Raw genomic sequence first — 10,544 nt, forward strand, 5'->3', positions numbered from 1 at the left:
TATTTATTGTAGAGATGAGGTCTCACTGCCCAGGCGGGTCTCGAACCTGCAGGCTCAGGCGATCCATGCACATCAGCCTCCCAAAGGCACGGGATTACAGGCTGAGCCACCGAGCCCGGCTGTTTTTTTGATTTTTTAATAAAGGTCATTCCCAACTGAGAATGGTGGCTCATGAGCCTGTAATCCCAGTACTTTGGGAGGCGGAGGTGAGAGGAATGCCTGAGCTCAGGGGTTCGAGACCAGCCTGAGCAACATGGGGAGACCTCGACTCCACAATAAATAAAAAAATCAGTTGGACATGGTGGCGCATGCTGTGGTTCCAGTTACTTGGAAGGCTGAGGCGGAGGCTGCGGTGGCCATGAGCATGCCACCGCACTCCAGCCTGGATGACAGAGTAGGATTCCAACTCAAAACATAATAATAAAAAATAAAGGCCACTCAGTGGTGTAAGGTGGCATCTCATTGTGGTTCTAATGTGCATGTCCCTGATGAAGAGTATTGTTAGACATTTTTCCATAAGTTTTTTGGCCATTTGTGTATCTTCTTTTGAAAGATGTCTGTTCATGTAATCCGCCCAATTTTTAATGGAGCAATTTGGTTTTTTCTTGATGATTTATTTGAGTTCTTTATAGATTCTGGATATTAGTCCTTTGTCAGATGTATTGTTTAGGTTGCCCATTTCCTCCATTCTTTATTTCTTTTGTATTAAAGAGTTTTTTAGTTTAATTAAATCCTACTTATTTTTGTTTTAGCTGCATTTGCTTTTGGGGTTTTAGTCACAAATTCTTTGCCTAGATCAATGTCCAAAAGAGATTTTCTAGGTGTTCTGCTAAGATTTGTATTGTTTCAGGTCTGATATGTAAGTCTTTAATCCACCTGGAGTTAATTTTTGCAAATGGGAAGAAATAGAAATCAAGTTTCATTTTTCTGAATGTAGCCAGCCAATTTTCCCAGCACTATTTGTTGAATAGGGTGTCCTTTCCCCAGTGTATGTTTTTTCCTGCTTTGTCAAGATCGGTTGATTGTAGGGTTTATTTCTGGATTCTGGATTCTGTTCCATTGATCCATGTGCTTCCTCTTGTACCAGTACCATGCTCTTTTGGTTATTACAACCTTGTTGTATAATCTGAAGTCAGATAATGTGGTGCCTCCAGTTTTGTTCTTTTTGCTTATAATTGCTTTGGCTATTCTGGCTCTTTTTTGGTTCCATATGAATTTTAGGATTGTTTTTTCTAATTCTGTGAAAAATGGCATTGGTAGTTTGATAGGAATTGCATTGAATCTGTCTATTACTTTGGGTAATGTGATCATTTTAACAATGTTGGGGACTCAAATGTGCTGAAAGGAAAAAAACAAACAACCTCATTAGAAAGTGGGCAAAGGTGGAGTGTCAGGAAGATGGCAGCCGAGCCAGTCAGACTATGCAAGTCCCAGTGTGAGTGAGTGAGTGTATGGAAAATTTTGTGTACATACTGGTATGTGAGTGGCTGACTGAGTGAGGGCTAGGGAGCTAGAGGTCAGGGCTCTCCTGGTGTAGTAGCTGGTGCCACAGCTACTCGGCTTGGACTCTAGCAATTCCCAGGACACCATTAAAAAAAATAAATAAAACCTTTCCTGGGAAGAAGATGCTAGGAGAGGCTAAGTGGGGACTCATGAGTAAGTGGCCAGCATCCTCCACTCCCCAGATACAGAAGCTAAGTGCCATTTTTTTAATGGACAAAAGTTTTCCTTCAAAGAAGCAGTGAGAAGAGACTACTGGCTTCAGGCTCTGCCTCACCACTGCAGCAGGAGAGACTGCTGGCTCCAGGTTTTGCCTCACCACTGCAGCACCTGGCCAGGCACTGGCAGCAAGGGCTGTGGAGGGCCCAAAGGCAGAGTCCCACTGGAGAAGATGAAAGAGGCACCCAATCACCACCTTGAAAATGGTGCAGGAAAGTGCTCAGACTTGATCTCCACAGAGGAGCAGAACCAATCTCCGTGACTGGTGGATCAACTACTCAGGGGTCAGTCATGACCCAGAAGGAATATCCTGAAAGCACAAACTTCAGAGGGACCTGAGAGTGCTGAGTCTCAGGCATGCCACCCCTACCCTGATACAGCTGTGGGACAAAGGGTGTGGCCAGAAAAGGATGAGGAAGAACTCCAAAGAGATCAGTGGTGAGTCCAGGGCTGACCCAACACCTCTTCTCCCCAGCAGTCCTTTGAACATCAGATTCACACAGCTGGGGCATGAATGAGAAGGAAGAAGCAGTAGGAGAAATTCATTCTGGGACAGGCCTGGCTGGAGCACCCCCTGTGAGTACATACCTGGGGAAGACACAAACCCACACCTCCCCACCAGAGGGGATCTCCCTGATCATACAAGAGTGGGAGGGGAGGACTGCAGCCCCACTCACCCCCACTGCCCCCATCGTTCCCTGCTCCGGACACTGGGGAGAGAGTGAAAAAGGTAGAAGCTCTGTAGGAGATAGCAGAGCAGAGAAGAGGAAAATTATAGCACCTGTCACAGGAAAGCACAGGTTTTTTTTCTAATTTTTAATTTAAAATTTTTTAATTTAAAAAATTTTTTCTAAATTTATACCTGTCTGTTTGTTAGCTTATCTGTTTTTTAAAAATATTTTTCTTTATGAATGAATGTGTATGTAAGTGTTATATCTGCATCCTCCTCTTTTTTTCTTTTTTTCTTTCTTCTTTTGTACTTGTTTTCTGTTTATGCATGTATATGAATGATTGAGTGTTCATCTTTCTTTTTTTGTTGTTGTTGGCTTGTTTTTGCTCTTTTGTTCATCTCTTTTTTATTTTCTTCTTTTAGTTTAAGGTGTGTGTGAATATATGTGTGAGATTTCAATTCTCCATTCATTTTGTGCTAGAGGTGTGTGTGTGTGTGTGTGTGTGTGTTTAGTTTTCCTGGGGGGGAGGTTGGTTGCTGTTTTTTGTTTGTTTCACTTTGTTGTTATACAAGTTTGTTTGGGGGTGTGTGTATGTCTGTGTGTGTGTGTTTTCAATTGTTTTTTGCTTTGGTTTCTGCTTTCATTGTTCTGTGTTTTTTTAAATTCTTGTCCATCTTATTTCATTCTATTTTTCTCTGTTCTCCTCATTGCTGCCACTGTATCTTGGACTCAGGGGGTACACACATATACCAATTTCATCATCATATAGAGTGGAGGTGGGGAGTCGGTCCCAGGGAACACATACCACAATCAGTGAACATTGTGATTTGCAAGTAGTTTCTGAATCTTAGCATCCTATCCCCCACCTTATTTCATGTTCAAAACTACAAGAAAAAGCAAAGTTTCCCACCTACAATCCTGTTACAAAATAGAGCAAATCTAGAGCCTGGATCAGGGAAGAATAGAGGGCTGAGCAAACATCACAAGGGAAAGCGTTTCTCACTGACACTGAACAATGGAACTAAAGAGAAAAGCCAGAGATCTGTCACAAGTGAGGAAAAATGAAGGGAAAACCATGGTAATTTCAAGTGTAACAAAGAGAAAACTCCTGAAAAAATCAGACCTTGAGGCCCAAACAATGGAAATCACCAATGAATGACCCCAGAATACAGCAGGGATTAGGGAATGGATGGAAAGAGTGAATAAGACTCAAGAAAGACAAGATGCAACACTGAAAGAACTTGTAACAGAGATTTTGGTGATTAAAAATTTCATCCAGGAAATAACAAGATGACAAACATGAAAAGCAGAATTAATCCAGTGAAGAAAGAATCTTAGAACTTGAAGACAAGACCATAGAATTAACCTGATCTGTAAAAAACATAGAAAGAAGACTCAGAAAGAAAGAACAAAGCCGACAAGAGATGTGCAATTATATCAAGGGGCCAAACCTGCACCTGATTGGTACCCCAGAAGAAGAAGGGGAAATGGAGAACACCTTGGAGAAAGTATTCCAGAAGATAATTCAAGAAAACTTTTCCCATCTCACTAGAGATGTGACCAGCCAAACACAAGAGATACAGAGAACTCCCACAAGACATCAAATGAGAAGACCAACCCCTAGGCACATAGGAATTCACCTACACAAAGTAGGTACAAAAGAAAAAATTCTAAAGGCAGCAAAAGAGAAAGGTCAGACTACCTACTGGGAAAATCCAATCAGAATAGCATCAGTCTTATTGACAGAAACACTACAAGCAATAAAGGACTGGAGTCCAATATTCAAAGTCCTCAAAGATAAACAATTTCAACCAAGAATTTCCTATTCAGAAAAGCTCAGCTTCATCAGTGATGGAGAATTAGAATTCTTCCCAGACATCCCATCCCTAAGAGATTATGCAACTTCCAGACCAGCTCTACAGAAGACACTTAAAAAGGTGGTAAGCACAGAAGAAAGAAAGAAAAAAGAATGACCACACACTTCCCAAGAGAATAGCAGAGCACAGAATCAACAGAGAACACATTACAACAACAAACTTGAAAGCACACACATACATCTACCCCAAATTCAAAAGAAAACACACAAAGAAAAACTTAATAAGGAACTCATGACAGGGATAAACAATCACATTTCAATAATCAGCCTGAATGTGAATGGACTAAATGCACCACTGAAAAAACACAGAATGGCAAACTGTAAGCGAAACCATGACCCAATTATTTGCTGCATCCAGGAGACTCATCTCACTCAAGGGACACACACAGACTCAAAGTTAAAGGATGGAAAACAAGTTTCCAGGCAAATGGATCACAAAAAAAAGGCAGGAGTAATGATCTTAATGTCAGACAAAACAACCTTTAAGCTATCAAAAGTTTAAAAAGATACAAAAGGACACTACATAATGATAAAATCTTCAATTCCTCAACAAGAAATATCCATCCTAAACATATATGCACCCAACACAGGAGCACCAGCATTTATAACGTAACTGCTAAGTAAACTAAAAAACATATATTGACTCTAACACTGTTATAACAGGGGACTTGCATACCCCCACTAACAACCCTCGATGGAGGCAAAAAATCAACAAGGAGATCCAGAGCCTAAACTTGATACTTGACCAAATGGACTTAATATATATCTATAGAATATTTCAACCAATAACCACAGAATAAGCATTCTACTCATCACCACATGGAACATATTCCAAGATCAATCACATCCTTGGCCATAAATCAAGTATAAACAAATTCCATAAGGTTGAAATATTGCCATGCGCTTTTCAGACCACAGTGAAATAAAAATAAATATCAACACCAACAAAATTTTCCCAAAGTCCACAAAGACATGGACACTAAAGAGCATGATGCTAAACAACTACTGGGTCAATACTGAAATCAAAGCAGAAATTAAAAGATTCCTGGAAACAAATGAAAATGAAGAAACATCTTAACAAACCTCTGGGATGCCATGAAAACAGTTCTAAGAGTGGAATATATATCTCTACAAGCACACATCAAGAAAATGGAAAGATAGCAAGTTGAGAGCCTAACAAATCACCAAAGGAAGCTAGAAAGAGAAGACCACCAAAACCCTAACTTTAACAGAAGAATCCAAATCACCAAAATAAAGGACCAAACACAGGACATAGAAGGCAAAAATATCATAGAAAGGATCAACAAAACAAAAAGCTTGTTCTTTGAAAGAATTAACAAGATTGATGGACCCCTAGCCAGAATGACCAAGAAAAAGAGAGAAAAAGCCCAAATAAACACAATCAGAAATACAAAAGATCAAATCACAACTGACCTGAAAAAAATACAAAAGATTATCAGAGATTACTATATACACCTATATGAAAATAAACTTGATGATCTAAATGAAATGGAGGACTTTCTGACATCATACAACCTCCCCAGGTTGAAACAAGAAGACATTAAGACACTAAATAGACCAATAACAACCCAGGAAATAGACTCTGTCATATGAAAACTACCTACAAGAAAAAAGCCCTGGACCAGATGACTTTCCAGCAGAATTCTACAAAACATACAAGGAGGAGCTGATACCAATCCTATTGAAAGTATTCCAGGTGATTGAGAAGGATAGAATTCTCCCCAAATCATTTTATGAAGCTAACATCACACTGATACCCAAACTGGGTAAAGATCCAAAGAAAAAAGAAAACTACAGTTCAATATCCCTTACGAACAAGATGCAAAAATCCTCAACAAGATTCTAGCAAATTGGATCCAAAAACACATCTCAAAAATCATCCACCAAGACCAAGTAGGCTTCATCCCCAGAATGCAAGCCTGGTTCAACATTTGCAAGACCATAAATGTAATTAAATACATCAATAGAAGTAAAAACAAGAACCACATGATTATATCATTAGATGCAGGAAAAGCTTGTGATAAAATCCAGCATTGCTTCTTGATTAAAAATCCTCAAACACCTAGGTATAGAAAGAACATACATCAAAATAGTAAGTACCATCTATGATAAACCTACAACTAGCATATTGCTAAATGAACTGAAACTGGAAACATTTCTGCTGAAAACTGGATCAAGACAAGGCTGCCCATCCTCACCCCTCTTGTTCAACATTGTGTTGGAAGTCCTAGTTAGGGCAATTAGACAAGAGAAGGAAATCAAGGGTATCCAAATTGGAAAAGAGAAAGTTATCCTTCTTTGCTGATGATATGATCTTATACCTTGAAAATCTAGGAGAATCTGTCAAAAATCCTCTTGCACTGATAAAGTCTCAGGGTACAAAATAAGTGTGCAAAAGACAGTTGCATTCTTATACACCAACAACAAGTAGGCGGAGAGCCAAATAAAAAGCACAATCTCATTCACAATACACACACACACACACACACACACACACACACACACACACACACAAATGAAATACCTTGGCATCTTCCTAACCAGAGAAGTGAAAGAACTTTACAATGAGAACTACAAAACACTGCTCAAAGAAATCCAAGAAGACACAAACAAATGGAAAAATATTCCATGCTCATGGATAGGAAGAATCAACATTGTTAGGATGTCCATCCTACCAAAGGCAATCTACAGATTCAATGCAATACCCATTAAGTTACCAACATCATTCTTCTCAGACCTGGAAATGACAATACAGAAATTCATATGGAAACATAAATGACCACGAATAACCAAAACAATGCTTAGCAAAAGAAACAAAGCAGGAGGTATTACACTTCCAGACTTCAAACTTTACTAAAAGGCTACAGTAATCAAAACAGCCTGGTATTGGTACAAGAACAGGCACATAGACCAATGGACCCGGATAGAGATTCCAGAAGCAAAGCCTCAATCTCTCAAACAACTCATCTTTAGAAAGCCTCCAATAACAACCACAGGGGAAAGGAGAACCTATTCAGTAAATGGTGTTAGGAAAACTGACTGATCACAAGCAGAATACTGAAACAGGACCCCCTACATATATCACCATACACAAAAATTAACTCTAAATGAATCAAAGATCTAAAGATAAAACCTCAAACTATAAGAATCTTAGAAAATGCAGAAGACAACCTTATGAAAATTGGAACTGGCAACCAATTCCTGATCAAAACCCTAAGTGCCCATACCATAAGAAATAAGATAGACAAGAGGGACCTCATCAAACTAATGAGCTTCTGCAAAGCAAAAGAAATCATCAAGAGAGCAAGGAGACAGTCTACAGAATGGAAAAAAATTTTTGCCAACTGCATATCTGACAAAGGGCTAACATCCAGAATATACAAGGAACTCAAATGCACCGAAAGGGAAAAACAAACAGCCCCATTAAGAAGTAGGCAAAAGCCGGGCTCAGTGGCTCAGCCTGTAATCCCACGCCTTTGGGAGGCTGAGGTGAGTGGATTGTCTGAGCCCGTGGGTTCGAGACCCGCCTGGGTAGCGAGACCTCATCTCTACAATAAATCAAAAAGTCAGCCAGGCGTGGTAGCGCATGCCTGTAATTCTGGCTACTTGGAAGGCTGAGGCGTAAGTTTCACTGGAGCCCTGCAGGTCTAGGCTGCGGTGGCTGGGAGCGGCCACTGTACTCCAGACTGGGCAACAGAGTGAGATTCCAACTCAAAAAAAAAAAAAAAAAGTGGGCAAAATACATGAATGGACACTTCTCCAAAGAAGATAAATGGGCAGCCAACAGACACATGAAAAGGTGCTCAGCCTCACTCATCGTCAGAGAAATGCAATTCAAAACCGCATTGAGATACCACCTAACCCCAGTAAGAATGGCCATCATTAATAAAACAAACAACAACAGATACTGGTGAGAAAAAGGAACAGTTCTACACTACTGGTTGGAATGCAAACTAGTGCAACCTCTTTGAAAGACAGTGTGGTTACTTCTGGAAGAACTAGAAATTGACCTTCCATATGACCCAGCAATTCCCCAATTGGGAATATACCCAGAGGAATAAATCATTCTACAAAAAAGATATCTGCACATGCATGCTTGTTGTAGCTCTATTCACAATAGCAAAAACATGGACCCAACCATGCTGCCCATCAAAACTGGACTGGATAAAAAAAAAATGTCGTACATACACACAATGGAATATTATGCAGCTGTAAAAAAAGGACAAACATATGGACTTTGCAGCAACTTGGATGGATTTAGAGTCTATCATACTCAGTGATCTATCACAGAAGCAAAGAACAGAGTACCATATGTTCTCAGTCATCAGTGGACCTTGAACAATTATAATACTATAAGAAAGGGATTAGCAGAAGTGGAAAACTGCCCAGGGAGGGGTATGGGATTGGCAGTTGAGGGAAATTGCCAGGGGAGGAAGGGGCACACCTCATCAACAAGGGTACCTGCATAATGAACATCTGTATACCTAACCCTGAATTTTACCCCACATTTTTTAAAGAAAAAAAATAATTTCACATCTCACCTCTTAAATAATCCCAAATTCCTTCATTTTAAGAAAAACTAACAATAAAGTTTATATATTGATTTAATTTTTTTGAAGTGGGCAAAAGGCATAGATAGACACTTCTCAAAAAAAGATATATAGGCAGCCAACAGACACATGAAAAAGTGCTCACCCTTACTCATTATCAGAGAAATGCAAACCAAAACCACATTGAGATACCACCTAACCCCAGTAAGAGTGGCTATTTTTTTTTTTTTTTGAGTTGGAGTCTCACTCTGTCGCCCAGACTGGAGTGCAGTAGCCGCTCCCAGCCACCGCAGCCTCAACCTGCTGGGTTCCGGCAATCCTTCCGCTTCAGCCTTCCAAGTAACTGGAACTACAGGCACATGCTACCACACCCAGCTAGTTTTTTTATTTATTGTAGAGATGAGGTCTCGCCAAGTTGCCCAGGCAGGTCTCAAACCCGCTGGCTCAGGCAATCCACTCACCTCAGCCTCCCAAGGCACGTGATTACAGACTGAGTCACCTAGCCCGGCTAGGAGTGGCTATTTTAATAAGACAAAAATCAACAGATGCTGGTGAGGATGTGGAGAAAAGGGAACATTTCTATACTGCTGGTGGGAATGCAAACTAGTTCAATCTCTATAGAAAACAGTGTGATTTCTAAAAGAACTAGAAATTGATGTTCCATATGACCCAACAATCACCCTATTGGGAATATACCCAGAGGAACTCAAATCATTCCAAAAAAAAGACACCTGCACATGTATGTGTATTGCAGCACTATTCACAATTGCAAAAACATGGAATCAACCATGCTGTTCATCCAAACTGCACTGGATCAAAAAATGTGGCACACATACATGATGGCATATTACACAGCCATAAAGAAGGACTTTGCAGCAACTTGGATGGATTGAAAGTCTATAATACTCAGTAATCTATCACAGAACCAAAATCTGAGTACCGCATTTTCTCACTCATAAGTGGACCCTGAACATTTACCATAATGCTATAATAAGGGAATTGGCAGTGGTGGGATACTTCCAGGGGGATGTTGGGAGGAGGGACACAACATCAATAAGGGTATCTGATCTCAAACCAGGTGAAGTGGAGACCAAAGGGAGGCCAAAACTTTACCTGTATGATGACCATTTGTATACCCAACCCTGAATTGTACCCCATATTTTAAAAATAAAAAAATATATTTAAAATTTGAAAACAATGTTGATTCTTCCAATCCATGAGCATGAATTTTTCTCCATTTGTTTTTGCTCTTTATAGTTTCATTCATCAGAGTTCTGTAGTTCTCCTTGTAAAGATCTTTCATCTCCTTGATTAAATATATTCTTGGATGTTTTAGTTTTTTGGCTGCTATTGTAAATGGAATTGAGTTCTTGATTTGATTCTCAGCATGGTCACTATTGGTACATAGCGGTGCTACTGATTTGCGCGTGTTGATTTTGTATCCTGAAACTTTATGAAATTTTATTTATCAAATCCAGAAGCCTTTAGGAGGAGACTTTGGATTCTCTATGTATAAGATCATATTGCCGGCATACAGAGATAGTTTGGTTTCTTCTTTTCCAATTCGAATACCCTTTATTTATTTTTCTTGCCTGATTGCTCTGGCTAGGGCTTTCAGTACTATGTGAAACTGGTAATTCTTGCCTTGTTCCAGTTCTGTTTTTGTTTTGTTGAGGAAATTAGCTCAATTTTTTTTCCATTTAGGAT

This window comes from Carlito syrichta, unplaced genomic scaffold (genome assembly GCF_000164805.1).
Source record: "Carlito syrichta isolate Samal-C Ts95f unplaced genomic scaffold, Tarsius_syrichta-2.0.1 Scaffold309773, whole genome shotgun sequence".
NCBI classification, from domain to species: domain Eukaryota; kingdom Metazoa; phylum Chordata; class Mammalia; order Primates; family Tarsiidae; genus Carlito; species Carlito syrichta.